Source organism: Heterodontus francisci, chromosome 1 (assembly GCF_036365525.1).
Source record: "Heterodontus francisci isolate sHetFra1 chromosome 1, sHetFra1.hap1, whole genome shotgun sequence".
NCBI classification, from domain to species: domain Eukaryota; kingdom Metazoa; phylum Chordata; class Chondrichthyes; order Heterodontiformes; family Heterodontidae; genus Heterodontus; species Heterodontus francisci.
In genome coordinates this window covers 241974148-241996235 of record NC_090371.1, presented here as the reverse complement: position 1 = coordinate 241996235, position 22088 = coordinate 241974148, and positions in this window count along the sequence as shown.

Genomic DNA, 22088 nt, shown 5'->3' with positions numbered 1-22088 from the left:
AGCGACTGGTGCGCGAGAACACCCAGGTCTCGCTGCGTATTCCCCTCTCTCAGTTCATAGCCATTCAGATAATAATCTGCCTTCCTGTTTTTGCTACCAAAGTGGATAACCTCACATTTATCCACATTATACTGCTTCTGCCATACATTTGTCCACTCACTTAACTTGTCCAAATCACCCTGAAGCCTCTCTGCATCCTCCTCACAACTCACCCTCCCACCCAGTTTTGTGTCATCTGCAAATTTGGAGATATTACGTTTAGTTCCCTCATCTAAATCATTAATATATATCTTGTGAATAGCTGGGGTCCTCGCACCGATCCTTGCGGTACCCCAGTAGTCACTGCCTGCCATTTGGAAGAAGATCCATTTATCCCTACTCTTTGTTTCCTGTCTGCAAACCAATTTTCTATCCATCACAATACACTACCCCCAATTTTACACGCTAATCTCTGATGTGGGACTTTGTCGAAAGCCTTCTGAAAGTCCAAATAAACCACATCCAATGGCTCCCCCTCATCAACTCTACTAGTTACATCCTCGTAAAAGTCTAGTAGATTTTACAAGCGTGATTTCCCTTTCATAAATCCATGCTGAATCTGTCAGATTGTTCTCCAACTGCTGTGCTATAAAATCTTTTATAATGGACTCTAGAATTTTCCCCACTACCGACGTCAGGCTGACTGGTCTATAGTTCCCTGCTTTCTCTCTATCTCCCTTTTTAAATAGTGGGGTTACATTAGCTACCCTCCAATCTGTAGGAACTGTTCCAGAGTCTATAGAATCTTGGAAGATGACCACCAATGCATTCACTATTTCTAGGGCCACTTCCTTAAGTACTCTGAGATGTAGATTATCAGGCCCTGGGGATTTATCAGCCTTCAATCCTATCAATTTCCCCAACACCATTTCTCTACTAATACTGATTTCCTTCAGTTCCTCCTTCTCAATAAACCCTGCGTTCCCCAACATTTCTGGTATGATATTTGTGTCCTCCTTTGTGAAGACAGAACCAAAATATGCAATTTCGTTGGTCAGCCATTTCTTTGTTCCCCATAATAAATTCCCATGTTTCTGACAGTAAGGGACTTACATTTGTCTTCATCAATCTTTTTCTCTTCACATACCTATAGAAACGTCTACGGTCAGTTTTTATGTTCCTCGCAAGCTTACTCTCATACTCTATTTTCCCCTTCTTAATCAATCCCTTGGTCCTCCTTTGCTGACTTCTAAACTGTTCCCAATCGTCAGGTCTGTTGTTTTGTCTGGTGAATTTGTATGCTTCTTCCTTGTATCTAATGCTATCTCTAATTTCCCTTGTAAGCCATAGTTTGGCTACTTTCCTGTTTTCCTTTTGTGCCAGACAGGAATAAACAATTGTTGCAGTTCATCCATGCGCTCTTTGAATGTTTGCCATTCCCTATCCACTGTCATCCCTTTAAGTAACGTTTCCCAATCCGTCATAGCCAACTCGCACCTCATACCTTCGTAGATTCCTTTCTTAAGATTCAAGACCGTAGTCTCAGACTCAACTACGTCACTCTCCATCTTGACGGATAACGAAAGTGGGAAAAACACGCACAAAAAGGTAACACCTACATTCCAAAAGATGAGTTAATAGATTAGAAACAGTATAAATGTGAGAGTTTGGAATCAAGAAGCCAGTGGTATTGAAATTCCTCATCAATAGCTCTCGACCTATGGTAAGAATGGTTGACTGCATGATAAGAGAATTCTGTCTTAACCAAGACCACTATGTCTTGTTAGACAGAAGGCTTACTCAGGGAATTTAAGGTAACAGTTCACTTTGAATTTTGATGGATATTTTACTGTCAAGGTTGAAATTTTGGATTCTATTTTAGAAACAAGATTATGTTTTACATCTCTTAATAATCTTTGATATTGTTCAATTCTGGGTACTGCCTGTGCGGAGTTTGCAAGTTCTCCCTGTGACCGCGTGGGTTTTCGTCGGGTGCTCCGGTTTCCTCCCACAGCCAAAGACTTGCTGGTTGATAGGTAAATTGGCCATTATAAATTGCCCCTAGTATAGGTAGGTGGCAGGGGAATTTTGGGGATGTGGTAGGATTATGGGATTAATGTAGGATTAGTATAAATGGGTGGTTGATGGTCAGCACAGACTCGGTGGGCCAAAGGGCCTGTTTCGGTGCTGTATCTCTAAATAAAAATAAATAAATATATAAAAGTCAATATATCAAAGAACAAAGAACAGTACAGCACAGGAACAGGCCATTCGGCCCTCCAAGCCTACAACAATCATGATGCCTGTCTAAACTAAAACCTTCTGCACTTCCGGGGTCCGTATCCCTCTATTCCCATTCTATTCATGTATTTGTCAAGATGCGTCTTAAACGTCGCTATCGTACCTGCTTCCACCACCTCCCCCGGCAGCAAGTTCCAGGCACTCGCCACCCTCTGTGTAAAAAACTTGCCTCGCACATCCCCTCTAAACTTTGCCCCTTGCACCTTAAACCTATGTCGCTTAGTAACTGACATTTCCACCCTGGGATAAAGCTTCTGACTATCCACTCTGTCCATGCCATTCATAACTTTGTAAACATCTATCAGGTCGCCCCTCCACCTCCGTCATTCCAGTGAAAACAATCCGAGTTTAACCAACCTCTCCTCATAGCTAATACCCTCCAGACCAGGCAACATCCTGGTAAACCTCTTCTGTGCCCTCTCCAAAGCCTCCACATCCTTCTGGTAGCGTGGCGACCAGAATTGTATGCAATATTCCAAGTGTGGCCGAACTAAGGTTTTGGCGAGTTGCAGCATGACTTGCCAATTTTTATACTCTATGCCCCGACCAATGAAGGCAAGCATGCCGTATGCCTTCTTGACTATCTTATCCACCTGCGTTGCCACTTTCAGTGATCTGTGAACCTGTACGCCCAGATCTCTCTGCCTGTCAATACTCCTGAGGGTCTGCCATTTACTTCCCCTAACAAATCCATGCTGACTATCCCTGATTAATCTGTGCCTTTCTCAGTGGCAGTTTATCCTGTAGGTCAGAATTGATTCTAACAATTTACCCACCACTGAGGTCAGACTGACTGGCCTATAATTATTTGGCATATCCCTCGCACGCTTTTTGTACAACGGTACAACGTTCTCACGCCGTCAATCATCTGGTACCTCACCTGTATATAGTGAGGATTTGAAGATGATCCTCAGCGCATCCGCTATTTCCTCCATGGCTTCCTTTAACAACCTGGGATGCAATCCATACGGCCCCGGCGATTTATCCACTTTCAAGGATGTCAGACCCTCTAGTACTTCCTCTCTCAATATGCTTATCCTATCTAATATTTCCCTCTCCTCCTCTTTTACTACAATGTCTGCATCAACCCTCTCCTTTGTGAAGCCAGACAAAAAACTCATTAAGAACTCTGCCCAGATCTTCTGCATCCATGTATAAGTTCCCTTGTACATCCCTGATAGGTCCTACCCTTTCCTTAGTTATCCTCTTACTCTTAATGTACTAATGAAACATCTTTGGGCTTTCCTTGATTTTACCTGCCAATAATTTTTCATGTCCTCTCTTTGCTTTCCTAATTTCCTTTTTTACTTCACCCCTGCACTTTCTATACTCCTCTAGGCTTTCAAAAGTATTACATTTATTGTGACAATCATAAGCTTTCGTTTTCTGCTTTATCTTATGCTGTATGCTTCTAGATAACAGGGGCTCTAAATTTGACAATAGCACCCTTTTTCTTTGTGGAGACATGTCTGCACTATGCCCGTAGAATCTGGCTTTTGAATGCTTCCCACTGGTTTTCCACTGATTTTCCTTCAAGTAGCTGTATCCAGTCCACTTCCGCCAGATCACCTCTCAACTTCGTAAAATGTGCCTTCTCCCAATTAAGAACTTTTACTCCTGTTCTATCTTTTTCATTTTCCATAATAATGCTGACTCTAACTGTATTATGGTCACTATCTCCAAAATGGTCACACTATGCCACTTCATCCACTTGCCCAACTTCATTTCCAAAGACTAAATCTAGAATTGCACCCCCTCTCATTGGGCTTGTTATGTGCGGGATAAAAATGTTCTCTTGAATGCAGTTCAAGAATTTTGTGCCCATGTGTCCTTCACACCGTTTGTATTCCAGTTGATATTAGGGTTGTTGAAATCCCTGACTATTATTGCCTTATTGTTTATGCACTCAGAAATTTGCCTATATATTTGTTCTTCTATCTCCCTTCACTATTTGGGGTCTATAGTACACTCCTAGTAGTGTGGCTGCCCCATTTTTATTTCTGAGCTCAACCCATATGGCTTCATTTGATGATTCATTTAGCATATCATCCCTCCTCACAGCTGTGATTGATTCTTTAACCAATAATGCAACACCCCCTCCTTTTTTATCCCCCTCTCTATCCTGCCTGAAAACTCTATATCCAGGGATATAGAGTCTGTCTTTGTCTGGATGTCTTCACCACCTACTTCCAATAAAGAACTAGGTCTTCAATCCAGTACATATCCTTAAATATTATAATGCATAAGACCATTCTACAACTGTTGCAGCAGAAGGGGCAAGTGGACAGTTAAAGGGGCTGAAGTGCCTTGAAGATCAGAGAATTGATATCCTGGTAGGCATTGGCAGAGCCTAAAACCTACAGAAGAAGGTAAATGTGGCCCAGAATAGCTGAGGAGGCAACTACAATCCCTTTTCTTCCACAGGAAGCAGAACCTCGAGGGTGATTATAATGGCTTCTCAGGCATCCAGCTAACTTTCCCATGGCAGTCTTGGGAACAGGAGCAGATAGGAAAGACCCAGCCTACCCTCTGCCATTTACGGCACTGGTCCTGATGGAGGCAGTGGGAGAGAAATACAAGTTGGGCAGTGAGTGGTTGGCTCTGATTTCAAGTGGGATTGTGGAAGAGATGCCCAGCCAGGTCATCTTTCGCAACAAGCTAAGAGAGGGCACGGCACCACCTCTGGAGAAAATGAGAATCACGGGTGTTACTGGTACCTTTACAGAATTACCCATTGAGTTTAGTGGACTGGGGGCATTACTGTATTACTGAGTTATCAGCTTCAGGGTTTTAATGCATTATAGATTATTAGCAGAAGTTTCTGCATGTGTTTAAATACTCCCATATTTACAAATGACTTACCAATAGAAAGCCGTATACCGAAGGATGCTGGTGACACTAAGTTAGCTGGTAGAATAAACAGTGCAGATGGGAGCAGAAAGTTGCAAAGGAACATTGATGAAATTAAATGAGTAGGCAAAACTGTGGCAAATGGAGTTCAACACAGGCAAGTATGAGTTTATCTGCTTTGGACTAAGATAGATCAGAGTATTTTCTAAATGGTGAAAACATGCTATGCCAAATGAGGATTTTTAAAATTCATCTTACATTAAAACTTACATTAAACTTAAAAAAAGTTGGAATATTACAGAAAACTTTTACAAAGACTTTGCCACAGCTAAAAATGGCCACCACCATTTGCATTTGAAAGCCTTGCACATTCCAAGACATCAAAGTGGAGACAGATGTCTGATTAGCCTGTACCCAAAACAATGGCTTGCCCTACTGTTTGAACTGCATGAGATTGCTTTCATTAGCAAGACATTCAAAGCCATCCTGGGACATTAACATTGAAAGGGCAAACCGCTACAGGGGTGAACATTGACACCATGAGGCTTGAGAGATTGAAGTTCCTATACTTGAATCTCATTAGAAGGTGCCAGAGAATACACTGAGACAGTCATTTGACCGTCTGTCCATCTCTGTGAAAGCTGGCAGTTTCCTGTGGACAAATAGATAATCCAGTGACTCATGCTGTGCAGAAGCCAGAAGGGCTATCTCTCTCTCTCTCTCTCTCCAGAAGGCCTGGTGGGTCATGCGAAGCCTAGCTGCTGGCTGCTAGATCCAAGACAAAGACACTGAGAAGGAAGCCCTCTGCTCAACTGTCTCCAAGAACAACTATCATTGCAGAACTTCAGGGCCACGAATTCAACCAGAAGACCACTAAAGTCACTAGCCACCACAGAGTGTATATTATTTTTATTTGTTCTGGACTCTAATCCAACACAGTGGCGCAGTGGTTAGCACCACAGCCTCACAGCTCCAGTGACCCGGGTTCAATTCTGGGTACTGCCTGTGTGGAGTTTGCAAGTTTTCCCTATGTCTGCGTGGGTTTCCTCTGGGTGCTCCGGTTTCCTCCCATAGCCAAAAAGACTTGCAGGTTGATAGGTAAATTGGCCATTATAAATTGCCCCTAGTATAGGTAGGTGGTAGCAGAATATAGGGACAGGTGAGGATGTGGTAGGAATATGGGATTAGTGCAGGATTAGTATAAATGGGTGGTTAATGGTCGGCACAGACTCAGTGGGCCGAAGGGCCTGTTTCAGTGCTGTATCTCTAAATCTAAAATCTAAATCAATCTATTCCTCATCACTCTGTAATCTATTTGTGTGTTGGTGTGTGTGATGCTCGGGTGTGGGTGTGTGTGATGCTCGGGTGTGTGTGCGTGATAGTGTAGCGTAATTTTGTTATTTTTATTTAGATTGTGTTTAGACTTTTATATATAATAATCTCACCTCTTTCTTGTATCAACTCAAGAAAACCTGTCCGATTGGTTCTTTTACGATCACAACAAAGGTGAAAGGTAAAATACTCACTGAAGTGGTGAGCACATCTACTGTTTAAAAAAAGAATAAACACTGTTGTGGTCAAATAAGAGGAAGGGCAAGAGGGGAGCCTTGTGACCCCTCCTCACCTGATCGTAACACTAGGAACTGTGGAGAAGCAGATAGATTTAGGGGTCGGGTACAGATATTATCTGTTAGGCAAGGGTCATAAGGGTAACTGTGTCAAGACCGGTAAATGGAATTAAGATACAGATCAACTATGATCTAATTGAATGGCAGAATAGGCTCAAGGGCTGAATGGCCTACTCTTGTTCCCATGATCCTATGTGCAGCTTTGCTTTATGTTCTGCATTAATGAACAGTAACATGATCCCTTCATTCCTACCCATGTATTTATTCAGGGTCTCTCCTACTTGCTATGATTGTCCAGGACGTCCATTGTGCAGTTCTCTTGTCCAGCACAGTTACTGTTTTAGCTCTGCTTCTCTTGCATTTAAAGTGATAAATAGATTCAGTAATGCAGGCAGCACCTAAGACGAGTAGGCAGATAGACTCAATAAATCTAATTCCTCAAATATACCAGAAAAACTTCACTGTGGTCTTCGTGTTGCCATGTACACCTGCACTGTTGGAGAGACACCTGCCAATCTTGTGGAGTCAGCCAATCTAAGTAATTTTAATGTGCTTCCTGTGCAGCCTGAACCTTCAGCAGAAAGCATTTTGTTGCAAGCCTTGTGAAAGCAGCCCTTTAAAGAGCTGCTCCTGCAATTTAAAGATAAATGGAAAGGGGGGTATTTCTGCAGCTTTTAGAAAGGCTGAAATTGGATGAATGGTTGTTCTCGGGGAACAAATGACAGATGAAAAGTAAGATGAGGGCAAGACAAGACAAGACAAGAAATGGATTCCATTGGCAAATGGCAGAGCGATGCAAAATCGATCACAGGTTTGATAGCTCGCAGGGTGAATGTGCTGATACATGAATAGGCTTACCCTCATAGTTACTTCAGGCTATCCTGAGGTGGCAAACAGACTGGATACTCTCTGCATTATCTGGAAACAGATGCTGAAGACATCACACTTGAAAGCAATATAAGACTAACCCATAGTACCACGTTGCTTCATTGCCACTGGGGGTCAAATCTTGGAACCCTCTACTTAACAGCTTTGTGCAAGCACCTGCAACATACAGACGACAGTGGTCCGAGAAGAAGGTCCACTATCATAGTCTCAAAAGCAACTGGGGGTGGGCAATAAATGCTGGCCTTGCCAATGTTGCTCACATCCCAAAAATGAATAACAAAAAAGTTAGATGCTACCTGCCACAAATGTACCCTGTCAACATGATTCACATTTAGTTGTTACCATGCCAAGTCTTGATACAGCCATTTCATCGCACCTGATGCATAATCATAGCTCATCCAGATACACGGTAAAGAGATAAAGTACAAGTCTTGCCACATTCATACCTTTCAGCTGTTCAGTGGAAGGAGATAAAAGGATTTTTTTCTGCTGAACTGTTAAAGGGGAGCTGTACTGACAGAAAAGAAGCTGCTGTCAAGTCCAAGTACAGCAAAAGACTGCAACTGGAAACAAAGAAAATGTAGAACATTGAGGATAATGGGATTTTACTGCCTTATACCTCCTCTCAACTCCCACCTCACCCTCATTCAGGAGGTGCAAGCTGCAGATGGTGTGACAATGGACCTCTTGCTTTCCAATCCACCCTCTTCCCTCATCCCAACCCTTCCCTTCCGATTTTCTGTCTTCAGTTACTCAAGAACTGTTGCCTGCCCAGCCACAGCAGCCTCAGGAGAAAGACAGAGAGCAGTATACTACTGATAAAGAAGCACCATCAGTTGATCTGACACTCCCAGCCATCAGTGCAGATACCGGCACTTTAGAGGCTAGTATAGAGTTGGGATCAGCATATGGTGAATCACCAGGCATGACTGGACTGCCGCCAGGCCAGGGGGGAAGAGTAGCTCATGTGCCAGCTCAGCTGGTCACAGACAGGTTCTGCTACAGGGTACTTAGATGAGGACTTTGATGGGTGCCATACAGGATGAAAATGCACACTGAGATGCTTGGTGCATTTGGCAGGCATGCCAGGTAGCCTCCTGTCACTGTCAAAGAGCATGGAGGAGCCCAGCTTCAACATGGCAGAAGTCAATGTACAGAGCTTGGAGCCCCTCTTTTCCACAGTGGAAGTAATGGCTACCATGACAGCATTGACAGATACAGCCATGATAAGTGTCTAAGGGTCTGTTGCTGATGTCTCAGCTTCCACTGCAGCACAGGTGGAAGCTACCCAATGCCTCAGTGATGCAGTGGAAGTTCTAGCGGATAGCATGAGATCCATGCTTGGTGCCATGGAGGGTCAAACTGTTGTCATTATGGCTGTAGATCTCAGTGCTCCAAAGGGTATGCCGGGTCTTGCAGCAGTCCAGCAATCTGTCCTCCAACAGATTACTAGGATTGCTGAAGTGCTGTACTATGGGAGTTGCTATGGTGCACAAATCTGCTGCTTTCACTCAGGATATGAGCATTTATGCTCCCACCGCTGTCACTCCACCAGTACTTTTGTTGTTGCCTCTCAGAAAGCCAGCCCAGACTGCTGCCACCCATGCTAATATGTTGCAGTTGAAGCCAGGCCCTCAAAGCTCAGAGCCACCGAAGTATATCCTACAAGGCCATCTTCAGTCTCTCCCAGTTTAAGTCAGCAGCTTCCACCAGCCATGCTGCTTCCCCTGGGGTAGAGTTTCATATTAGGACAGGCAAAGGCACCCACAAGGCAGGCACTAAATGTATGCAGAAGGGTGAAGTTAATTTCTGTTTGTATTTGGAGGTGTTTTTGTATAAAGATGTTATAGTAAGGTTATTGCTTTGGCTTTTATTGCAGGATCTTGGCCTGTGTTGGGCCATCCCAGATGGATGGTAATGTAGGGAACGTTGGCACCATGGTGGTGAAGACAAATTCTCTCATGGTAAGTGGAATTCTGAGCAGCTGTTCTGGGACAGACCGATTGAGCAAAGGGGTCCCTGTGTCCTCCTCCTCCTCCTCTCCCAAGGGGGTCTCCAGGTGCCTTGTGGCTGTAGCTGCGCCCACATGATGGCAAAGTTATGGAGGACACAGCAGACCACCACGAGCTGTGAGACACACTCTGGCATGTACTGGACGGCACCCCCTGAACAGTCCAGGCAGCAGGAGCATTGCTTTAGCACACCAATAATTTATCTACGATGTTCCTCACGTGGGTGGGTGGTGGAGGGAGGTCATCAGCCACGTATAGAAGGGGTATCCCTTATCTGTGAGCAGCCACCCTCTGTTTGTTCTTGGAGGCGTGAAGACGGTGGGAACGACAGACTGGCTCAGAATCGAGACATCGTAGCTACTGCCAGGATAGCAGACAATCACTGACATTATAATCTCTGCAGGGTCGCACAGCAAATACACATTGCAGTATCTGTGCCTCTCCCCGTTGACATGGATGGTCCACAGAGCCATGCGCATGAGGTTAATGGCTCCCTGCACCATTTTTATTTATTTATTTTTTCTCAAAATATACTTTATTCATAAAAATCTGTAAAAATTAAATTGCCAAACAGTTTCAAAACCGCACCAAAAAATACAAACATTGCAAGGGAGATCAGTTTCCTTCAATACTGTCATGAGTTTCTTCACAACCCTTCCGTTGCACAATTGTCATGCCAATTACAGTTTTACATTTACAGCAATTGAAAATATTAACGATACAATTCGAGGGGTTTCCCATGGATCCAGCCCCTCAGTTCAGCTTGGTGGGGGGACCTTACACTGTGGTCTTTCCCCATTGAACCTTTGCTGCGGCTGCCCCAAGCTTTAGTGCGTCCCTCAGCACGTAGTCCTGGACCTTGGAATGTGCCAGTCTGCAACATTCGGTGGTGGACAACTCTTTGCGCTGGAAGACCAGCAAGTTTCGGGCAGACCAAAGGGCGTCTTTCACCGAATTGATAGTCCTCCAGCAGCAGTTGATGTTTGTCTTGGTGTACGTCCCTGGGAACAGCCCGTAGAGCACAGACTCCTGTGTTACAGAGCTGCTTGGGATGAACCTTGACAAAAACCACTGCATCTCTTTCCACACCTGCTTTGCAAAGACACATTCCAGGAGGAGGTAGGCGACCGTCTCTTCCCCACCACAGCCACCGCGGGGGCATTGTGCGGAGGGGGCGAGACTTCGGGTGTGCATGAAGGATCTGATGGGGAGGGCCCTTCTCACCATCAGCCAAGCTACGTCTTGGTGCTTGTTTGAAAGTTCTGGTGATGAGGCATTCCGCCAAATGACTTTGACGGTCTGCTCGGGGAACCATCCGACAGGGTCCACCGTCTCCTTTTCCCGTAGGGCCTTGAGGACATTCCGTGCAGACCACTGCCTGATGGACCGGTGGTCAAAGGTGTTTTCCCGCAGAAACTGCTCCACGAAGGATAGGTGGTACGGCACGGCCCAACTGCATGGAGCGTTCCGCGGCAATGTGCCCAGGCCCATCCTTCGCAACACCGGGGACAGATAGAACCTCAGCAGGTAGTGACACTTGGAGTTTGCGTACTGGAGATCTACACACAGCTTGATGCAGCCGCACACGAAGGTGGTCATCAGGATGAGGGCCACGTTGGGTATTGAGAATCCCACTACCCTGGCCACATGCCCTCTCATTTTGCTTCTCCCTACTTAGAGAAGACAGGATGTAATCACCTCTCTTCACAAATATGGCGTCCGCCACCTCCAGGATGCAGTGATGAATGGCATACTGGGAAGTGTTGAATACGTTACTCACACCCAGCTAGAATGATCTGGTATTGTAGAAGTTTAATGCAACTGTGACCTTTACAGCCTGTGGCAGTGCCATCATCACCCTGGTATGAAGTTCCAGGTCCTGTTGAAGGAGGTGGCACAGTTCAGTGACCACCCTCCTGTTGAATGTGAGTCACCTCAGGCATTGTTCCTGGGTCAGATGGAGGTATGAGAAAAGCTCTCTGAAAACCCATGGTGGGTAGGACCTTCCATGGTGAACTCTCTTCTCCCTTCCTCTTTGCAGATCTTCCGCTCTCTGCTCCATTTCTTGGTCATGTTGCAGAACGAGGGGCATTGCATCTACAGGCCCCCATACCTCTTGCAGACTTGGGTGACTAAATCTTCTTCCCTACTTAATTGGATGCACCAGCTCAACAACAGAGCTCCAGAAACAAGCTACTTCTACAAACTTCTCCATAGCAGAAGTAAATCAAAAGCACTTCACCTGCGAGTTGGTTGGATGGCCCCTTAAATAATGCTAGTTGGGGGTCCCTCAAGCAGAGGAATGCATGTTCACCTGTAAGTGATTAGCACAAGTGTTTAGTGGACTGGCACGTCCAAGTTTGAAAGACGTGTGTCAAATCAGCTGAAGCAGCTGATGATGTCACAATCTGACCACTCTAGACACTACCGATGTGTACATAACATACTTCCCAGCATGGGATGCTGTGCGGACCATGCCAGAAGCAGTTGATAGCATAGCCTGTGCCATTTTATACCTTTGGTGCTTCTGTAGCACCAGCATCTACAGCACAATGGAACCCAATTTTGCCCTGGCCATGGTCTCCATATTACAAAAAGGCTATAGAGGCACTAGAATGTGCAAAAGAGATTTACAAAGATGATACCAGAGTGGAAAAGTTATACCTATCAGGAAAGGCTGAACAGTCTGGGGTCTTATTCCTTAGAAAGGCTGATAGAAGTCTTTAGGATTATCAAAAAGTTTGATGCGGCATACATGATATAAATATTGCCACTTGTGATGGTGACCAAAACTAGAGGTTATGAATATAAGATTCTTTCTTTGGCCTCCTTGTCTCGAGAGACAATGGCTAAGCGCCTAGAGGTGGTCAGTGGTTTGTGAAGCTGCGCCTGGAGTGGCTATAAAGGCCAATTCTAGAGTGACAGACTCTTCCACAGGTGCTGCAGATAAAATTGGTTGTCGGGACTGTTACACAGTTGGCTCTCTCCTTGCACTTCTGTCTTTTTTCCTGCCAACTGCTAAGTCTCTTCGACTCACCACTCTTTAGGCCCGCCTTTATGGCTGTCCGCCAGCTCTGGCGATCAGTGGCAACTGACTCCCACGACTTGTGGTCAATGTCACAGGACTTCATGTCGTGTTTGCAGATGTCTTTAAAGCGGAGACATGGACTCCGTCAGATACCAGTGACGAACTCGCTGTACAATTCGGCCTTGGGGATCCTGCCATCTTCCATGCAGCTCACATGGCCAAGCCATCTCAAGCGCCGCTGGCTCAGTAGGGTGTATATGCTGGGGATGTTGGCCGCTTTGAGGACTTCTGTGTTGGAGATACGGTCCTGCCACCTGATGCCAAGGATTCTCCGGAGGCAGTGAAGATGGAATGAGTTGAGACATCGCTCTTGGCTGACATATGTTGTCCAGGCCTCGCTGCCATAGAGCAAGGTACTGAGGACACAGGCTTGAAACACTCGGACTTTTGTGTTCCATGTCAGTGCGCCATTTTCCCACACCCACTTGGCCAGTCTGGACATAGCAGCGGACGCTTTTCCCATGCGCTTGTTGATTTCTACATTGAGAGGCAGGTTACTGGTGAACTCTTGAACCACTTCCAGAGTGTGGTCGCTGATATTGATGGATGGAGCATTTCTGACATCCTGTCCCATGAAGTTCATTTTCTTGAGGCTGATGTTAGGCCAAATTCATTGCAGGCAGCTGCAATCCTGTCGATGAGTCTCTGCAGACACTCTTCTGTGTGGGATGTTAATGCAGTATCATCAGCAAAGAGGAGTTCCCTGATGAGGTCTTTCCGTACTTTGGTCTTCGCTCTAAGACGGGCAACGTTGAACAACCTGCCATCTGATCTTGTGTGGAGGAAAATTCCTTCTTCTGAAGACTTGAACGCACGTGAGAGCAGCAGTGAGAAGAAGATCACAAACAGTGTAGGTGTCAGAACACAGCCCTGTTTCACACCACTCATGATAGGAAAAGGGTCTGATGAGGCACCGCTATGCTGAATTGTGCCTTTCATATTGTCATGGAATGAGGTAATGATACTTAGTAGCTTTGGTGGATATCCGATCTTTGCTAGTAGTGTGAAGAGACCACGTCTGCTGATGAGGTCAAAGGCTTTGGTGAGATCAATGAAATCCAATAGGGATTCCAGAAAAAACTTCTTTACTTAGAGATACGCTCTGACTCAGCTATACTCTATTGCAAAGAATTCCACGCTCCAACAAACGTTGTGTAAAGAGATTTCTCTGAACCTCTCTCCTCATTCTCTTAGTGACAATTTTAAATGTATGTCCCTTTGTCACTGGGGTAGATTTTCATCTTCACCACCTGAAGATTGCCTGTCCTTTATCAAACCCACCCGATTTTCATTCCATTTATTTCAGTGGAGTGAAAATCAGGCAAGCTCAGTACAGTGACGAAGACAAAACAGAGAAACATTAGTAAAGAGATTGTTAGATGATCTTGGAACTATAAAGTCAATAGGTCTGGGATGTTAAAAGTGTATAAGAAGTTTATAAGGACAGTTGGAGTCATCAAGTCTAACCTTGAGAAATGTAAGAAATGGTTTAAAGCAGGAAACAGCTCTGCTACCTTTAGAATTGGAGATTAATGGGTCATTATAGTGTGGGAGAAAAGGGCAAAAACAGTCCATCTTGCTAGGAAGAACAGCTCAAAATACTGCCAATCCTATTTGCTATCTCTCTCTTGCAGTTTGCTCCTATCTCTATCAATACTCAGTATCCCTGAGTCTTTCTTTCTCAAGATCCATGGCAAACCACTGGACAATGTTGATCACTTCCCATACCTTGGAAGCCTCCTCTCAGCAAGGGCAGACATCGACGATGAAACTCAGCATCGCTTCAGTGTGCCAGCTGTGGAAAAGAGTGTTTGATGACAAAGACCTCAAACTTGGCACCAAGCTCATGGTCTACAGGGCAGCGGTGTTACTTGCCCTCCTGTATGCATCAGAAACATGGACACTGTACAGCAGACATCTCATAGCCCTGGAGAGATATCACCAGTGGTGCCTCCGCAAGATCCGGCAAATTCAGTGGCAGGACAGACGCTCCAATGTCAGTGTCCTCTCTCAGACCAACATCCCAAGTAACGAGACACTGGTCATGGCCAGTCAGTTATGTTGGGAGGGCCACATTGTCCGCATGCCTGACTCCCAAAGCAAGCTTTCTACTCGGAGCTCCGTCACGGCAAGAGGCTACCAGGAGGGCAGAGGAAATGCTACAAGGATGTCCTTAAAGCCTCCCTGGAAAAATGTAACATCTCCACCAATTCATTTGTTACATATTTTTGTTTAATGTTAACTCTCTGGTAAGTCTTGCAAATATTCTAATATTTAAGAAGCTACTAATGGCATGTAATAACATATGTAATAAATAGGTCATTTCTGTTGCCATTATTTAGAACAAAGAACAAAGAACAGTACAGCACAAAAACAGGCCACTCGGCCCTCCAAACCAATCTTGATGCCTGCCTAAACTAAAACCTTCTGCACTTCCGGGGACCGTATCCCTCTATTCCCATCCCATTCATGTATTTGTCAAGATGCCTCTTAAACGTCGCTATCGTACCTGCTCCATCACCTCCCCTGGCAGCAAGTTCCAAGCACTCACCACCCTCTGTGTAAAGATCTTGCCTCGCACATCCCCTCTAAACTTTTCCCCTTGCACCTTAAACCTATGTCCCCTAGTAACTGACTCTTCCATCCTGGGATAAAGCTTCTGACTATCCACTCTGTCCATGCCGCTCATAACTTTGTAAACCTCTATCATGTCGCCCCTCCACCTCCGTCGTTCCAGTGAAAACAATCCAAGTTTATCCAACCTCTCCTCATAGCTAATGCCCTCCAGACCAGGCAACATCCTGGTAAACCTCTTCTGTGCCCTCTCCAAAGCCTCCACATCCTTCTGGTAGTGTGGTGACCAGAATTGCATGCAATATTCTAAGTGTGGCCTAACTAAAGTTCTGTACAGCTGCAGCATGACTTGCCAATTTTTATACTCAATGCCTCGACCGATGAAGGCAAGCATGCCGTATGCCTTCTTGACTACCTTATCCACCTGCGTTGCCACTTTCAGTGACCTGTGGACCTGTACGCCCAGATCTCTCTGCTTGTCAATACTCCTAAGGGTTCTGCCATTTACTGTATACTTCCCACCTGCATTAGACCTTCCAAAATGCATGACCTCACATTTGTCCGGATTAAACTCCATCTGCCATTTCTCCACCCAAGTCTCCAACCGATCTATATCCTGCTGTATCCTCTGACAATGCCACTGGTTGGCACAGTGGCGCAGTGGTTAACACCGCCGCCTCACAGCTCCAGCGACCCGGGTTCAATTCTGGGTACTGCCTGTGTGGAGTTTGCAAGTTCTCCCTGTGTCTGCATGGGTTTCCTCCGGGTGCTCCGGTTTCCTCCCACAGCCAAAAGACTTGCAGGTTGATCGGTAAATTGGCCATTATAAATTGCTCCTAGTATAGGTAGGTGGTAGGGGAATATAGGGACAGGTGAGGATGTGGTAGGAATATGGGATTAGTGCAAGATTAGTATAAATGGGTGGTTATTGGTCGGCACAGACTCGGTGGGCCGAAGGGCCTGTTTCAGTGCTGTATCTCTAAATCTAAATCAAATCTATCCGCAACTCCACCAACCTTTGTGTCGTCCGCAAACTTACTAATCAGACCAGCTACATTTTCCTCCAAATCATTTATATATGCTACAAACAGCAAAGGTCCCAGCACTGATCCCTGCGGAACACCACTAGTCACATCCCTCCATTCAGAAAAGCACCCTTCCACTGCTACCCTCTGTCTTCTATGACTGAGCCAGTTCTGTATCCATCTTGCCAGCTCACCTCTGATCCAGTGTGACTTCACCTTTTGTACCAGTCTGCCATGAGGGACCTTGTCAAAGGCTTTACTGAAGTCCATATAGATAACATCCACTGCCCTTCCCTCATCAATCATCTTTGTCACTTCCTCAAAAAACTCAATCAAATTAGTGAGACACGACCTCCCCTTCACAAAACCATGCTGCCTCTCGCTAATAAGTTTGTTTGTTTCCAAATGGGAGTAAATCCTGTCCCGAAGAATCCCCTGTAATAATTTCCCTACCACTGACGTAAGGCTCACCGGCCTATAATTTCCTGGATTATCCTTGCTGCCCTTCTTAAACAACTATTTCCAATTAGATTAGACTCAACTGATGAGAAAAGGTACTGACCAACCTGTCAATAGATTTTGCCTGGTTTCAGTCAGGTAACTTAATTTGCATATTGATACTCACAAGGAGTAATAGCTTACCAAATTCTACAGAATATAATTAGTCACAAGCAAGATAATTAGAGCTCATGCCCTATTATAGCGGCTCTTAAAATTAACTGTGATAAGGGCAACCAAGAAGGTCTTTATTGGACTTTAAGAAGGTTTCACAGGTCGGCGCAACATCGAGGGCCGAAGGGCCTGTACTGCGCTGTAATGTTCTATGTAAAAAGAGTATTCCTGGACATAGTTGAAGTTATGCCCTGAGCGGACGTGATTCCAGCTTATTATTTTCAGGATGATCAGAAGTGAGACGGGGTGAAATGAAAGAGTGATTATTACAGGATATTGCTATAGTCAATGAAATCCTTTTGAGGTGTAGTCCCTGTTCCAAGAGGCATTAGGAACCAGCCAATGAGTTTCTTCAACCAATCAGCCTGAATTTTCAAACAGACTTTATCTCCTGTGTCATGCACAGAAGAAGCCATGAGGAAATGAACATTGAATTGGAGGAATTATGAAAATAAAACATCAACTGTAAAACTAAACCTCAAGTACATGGACACTTGTACCACAGTCTAAATGTAGAGGTCACATGACCCCTCCTGTCCTGGAAATCAACAAACCTGTCTGCAAAGACAAAACTCATTAACTGTGTCTGAATCGCTCTAGAGAGAACCCATTGAAATTGAAAGGAACACAATTGCATATTGATGCTTCCTACCGACGAACGAACAAAGGGTTCTGGAAACAAGCTGACTCACAGCCCAAAGCAAAATGAATAGCTATGGAGTAGCACCATTATAACAGAATGGTCCCCATTTAGACATCAGCAGATAGCCATGGTTTCCATATCCTGATCCATAATGTGGTAACATAATGATGATTGATTGAGTTAGTGGATAGATGTGTGGCAGATGAAATTCAGAACTGGAAAATGTGCGGCTGTCTATTTTGGAATAAAAATGATTAATTCTGAGTATTTTTATATATGGTGACAATCTAGGAATAATGGCAATCCAGAGAATTAAAGATCCAGGTACACAGATCACAAAAACGTGGGTGTCAGATACAAATCATAAATCAAAAAGGCTGATGAAATGTTAGCCTTTACATCTAGAGGGCTGGAATACAAGAATCCTGCAGCACAGAAGGAATCCATTCAGTCCATCATGCCTGTTCTGGCTCTTTGTAAGAGCTGGTCAATGTAATACCTTTGCCTATTTCCTGATAACTCCATAAATCAGTCCTCATCAAGTACATGTCCAATTGCCTTTTGAAATTCGTATGGAATCTGATTCTCCAACACCTTCAGCTAATATATTACAGAACTTAACAATCCACCATGTGAAGAAATGTCTCATCCCCTCAGTAGTTCTTCTGTCAATTATTTTAAATCTACAGCCTCTTGTTAGTGGTCCCTTATCAGGATGGAGGAAATAGTTTCTCCCTACGTGTTCTATCATCGTTTTGAATTAGATCTAACCTTAATCTTCTCTGCTGCAAGGAGAGCAATCCCAGATTCTCTAATCTACATGGTCACAAATATTCCAGGGTAAGTAATATTTCAAAAAGACAGGCAGAGTGGTTGAGGAGAAGGGGTAGCCCTGATACTAAAGGACATAAGGGCATATAAGAGCATTCGGAACTTGGCTCAGAAGAACATCAAGTAGAATCAGTTTGGGTGAAGATGGGGGAAAGCAAGAGCCAGAAAACGCTGGTGAGAGTAATTTCTCGGCCCCTAAAAGTAGATACACTGCTGGACAGAGCATTAAACAAGATATTATTGTAGATGGTAACAAAGGCAATGTATTAATTGTGGGGGACTTTAATCTTCATAAAGATTGGACCAATCAAGTTGGAAAGGGTAGCCTTGGAAATGAGTTTGTGGAATGTTATTGTAACAGTTTTCTGGAGCAATATTTTGTGGAACTATCTAGGGATAAAGCTGTTTTAGATCCAGTATTCTTAAATGAGGCAGGGTTAATTAGTAATCTCATAGTAAAAGATTTGCCGGGAAACAGTGATCATAATGCAATTGAATTCCATGTTAAGTTTGAAAGCGACATACTCCAATCACAAAAAAACACTTAAAGACAACGACATAGGTATGAGGCGAGAGTTGGCTGAGGTTGATTGGGAAGGCAAACTAAAAGGTATGGCAGTAAATAAACAGTGTGAAACATTTAAAGATAGAATTCAACATGTTGAACAAAAATACATTTCATTGAAAAATAAATGCTCAACAAGAAAGATCAATTCTTGGCTCACTCAGGACATTAAGCATTCTGTTTGGCCTCATTGTCTCGAGAGACAATGGGTAAGCGCCTGGAGGTGGTCAGTGGTTTGTGAAGCAGCGCCTGGAGTGGCTATAAAGGCCAATTCTAGAGTGACAGACTCTTCCACAGGTGCTGCAGATAAAATTGGTTGACAGGGCTGTTACACAGTCGGCTCTCTCCGTGCGCTTCTGTCTTTTTTCCTGCCAACTGCTAAGTCTCTTCGACTCGCCACGCTTTAGCCCCACCTTTATGGTTGCCCGCCAGCTCTGGCGAACGCTGGCAACTGACTCCCACAACTTGTGATCAATGTCACAGGACTTCATGTCGCGTTTACAGATGTCTTTAAAGTGGAGACATGGACGGCCGGTGGGTCTGATACCAGTGACGAGCTCGCTGTACAATGTGTCCTTGGGGATCCTGCCATCTTCCATGTGGCTCCCATGGCCATGCCATCTCAGGCGCCGCTGGCTTAGTAGGGTGTATATGCTGGGGATGTTGGTCGCCTTGAGGACTTCAGAGTTGGAGATACGGTCCTGCCTCCTGATGCCAAGGATTCTCCGGAGGCAGCGAAGATGGAATGAATTGAGACGTCGATCTTGGCTGACATACATTGTCCAGGCCTCGCTGCCATAGAGCAAGGTACTGAGGACACAGGCTTGATACACTTGGACTTTTGTGTTCTGTGTCAGTGCGCCATTTTCCCACACTCTCTTGGCCAGTCTGGACATAGCAGTGGAAGCCTTTCCCATGCACTTGTTGAATTCTGCATCGAGAGACAGGTTACTGGTGATAGTTGAGCCTAGGTAGGTGAACTCTTGAACTACTTCCAGAGTGTGGTCACCGATATTTATGGATGGGGCATTTGTGACGTCCTGTCCCATGAAGTTCATTTTCTTGAGGCTGATGGTTAGGCCAAATTCGTTGCAGGCAGCAGCAAACCTGTCGATGAGTCTCTGCAGACACTCTTCAGTGTGAGATGTTAATGCAGCATCATCAGCAAAGAGGAGTTCCCTAATGAGGACTTTCCGTACTTTGGTCTTCGCTCTTAGACGGGCAAGATTGAACAACCAGCCACCTGATCTTGTGTGGAGGAAAATTCCTTCTTCTGAAGACTTGAACGCACGTGAGAGCAGCAGGGAGAAGAAGATCCCAAACAGTGTAGGTGCGAGAACACAGCCCTGTTTCACGCCACTCAGGACAGGAAAGGGTGATGAGGTGCCGCTATGCTGAATTGTGCCATTCATATTGTCATGGAATGAGGTGATGATACTTCGTAGCTTTGGTGGGCATCCAATCTTTTCGAGTAGTCTGAAGAGACCATGTTTGCTGACAAGGTCAAAGGCTTTGGTGAGATCAATGAAAGCAACGTACAGGGGCATCTGTTGTTCACGGCATTTCTCCTGTAGCTGTCGAAGGGTGAACATTAAGCATAGTATTAGATTAAAAGAGGATATAAAGTTGCAAAGCCGAGAAGCAAGCCTGAGGATCAGGAATATTTTAGAAAACAGCAAAGGGCAACCAAAAAGGTGATAAAAAGCGATATAATAGAAGGAGAGAGCAAGTTAACTAGAAGTAATTAAGCAGATTACAAGAGCTTCTACCAAGAACAAAGAACAGTACAGCACAGGAACAGGCCATTCGGCCCTCCAAGCCTGCGCCGATCTTGATGCCAGCCGAAACTAACACCTTCTGCACTTCCGGGGCCCATATCCCTCTATTCCCTTCCTATTCATATATTTGTCAAGATGTCTCTTAAACGTCGCTATCGTATCTGCTTCCACCACCTCCCCTGGCAGCAAGTTCCAGGCACTCACCACCCTCTGTGTAAAAAACGTGCCTCACACATCCCCTCCAAACTTTGCCCCTCACACCTTAAACCTAAGTCCCCTAGTAACTGACTCTTCCACCTTGGGAAAAAGCTTCTGACTATCCACTCTGTCCATGCTGCTCATAACTTTGTAAACCTCTATCATGTCGCCCCTCGACCTCCGTCGTTCCAGTGAAAACAATCCGAGTTTTTCCAACCTCTCCTCATAGCTAATGCCCTCCAGACCTGGCAACATCCTGGTAAACCTCCTCTGTACCCTCTCCAAAGCCTCCACGTCCTTCTGGTAGTGTGGCGACCAGAATTGCACGCAATATTCTAAGTGTGGCCTAACTAAGGTTCTGTACAGCTGCAACATGACTTGCCAATTTTTATACTCTATGCCCCAACCGATGAAGGCAAGCATGCCGTATGCCTTCTTGACTACCTTATCCACCTGCGTTGCCACTTTCAATGATCTGTGGACCTGTACGCCCAGATCTCTCTGCCTGTCAATACTCCTAAGGGTTCTGCCATTTACTGTATACCTCTCACCTGCATTAGACCTTCCAAAATGCATAACCTCACATTTGTCCGGATTAAACTCCAACTGCCACTTCTCCGCCCAAGTCTCCAACCGATCTATATCCTGCTGTATCCTCTGACAATCCTCATCATTATCCGCAACTCCACCAACCTAAGTGTCGTCTGCAAACTTACTAATCAGACCAGCTACATTTTCCTCCAAATCATGTATATATACTACAAACAGCAAAGGTCCCACCACTGATCCCTGCGGAACACCACTAGTCACATCCCTCCATTCAGAAAAACACCCTTCCACTGATACCCTCTGTCTTCTATGACCGAGCCAGTTCTGTATCCATCTTGCCAGCTCACCTCTGATCCCGTGTGACTTCACCTTTTGTACCAGTCTGCCATGCGGGAACTTGTCAAAGGCTTTACTAAAGTCCAAAAAGATAACATCCACTGCCCTTCCTTCATCAATCATCTTTGTCACTTCCTCAAAAAACTCAATCAAATTTGTAAGACACGAACT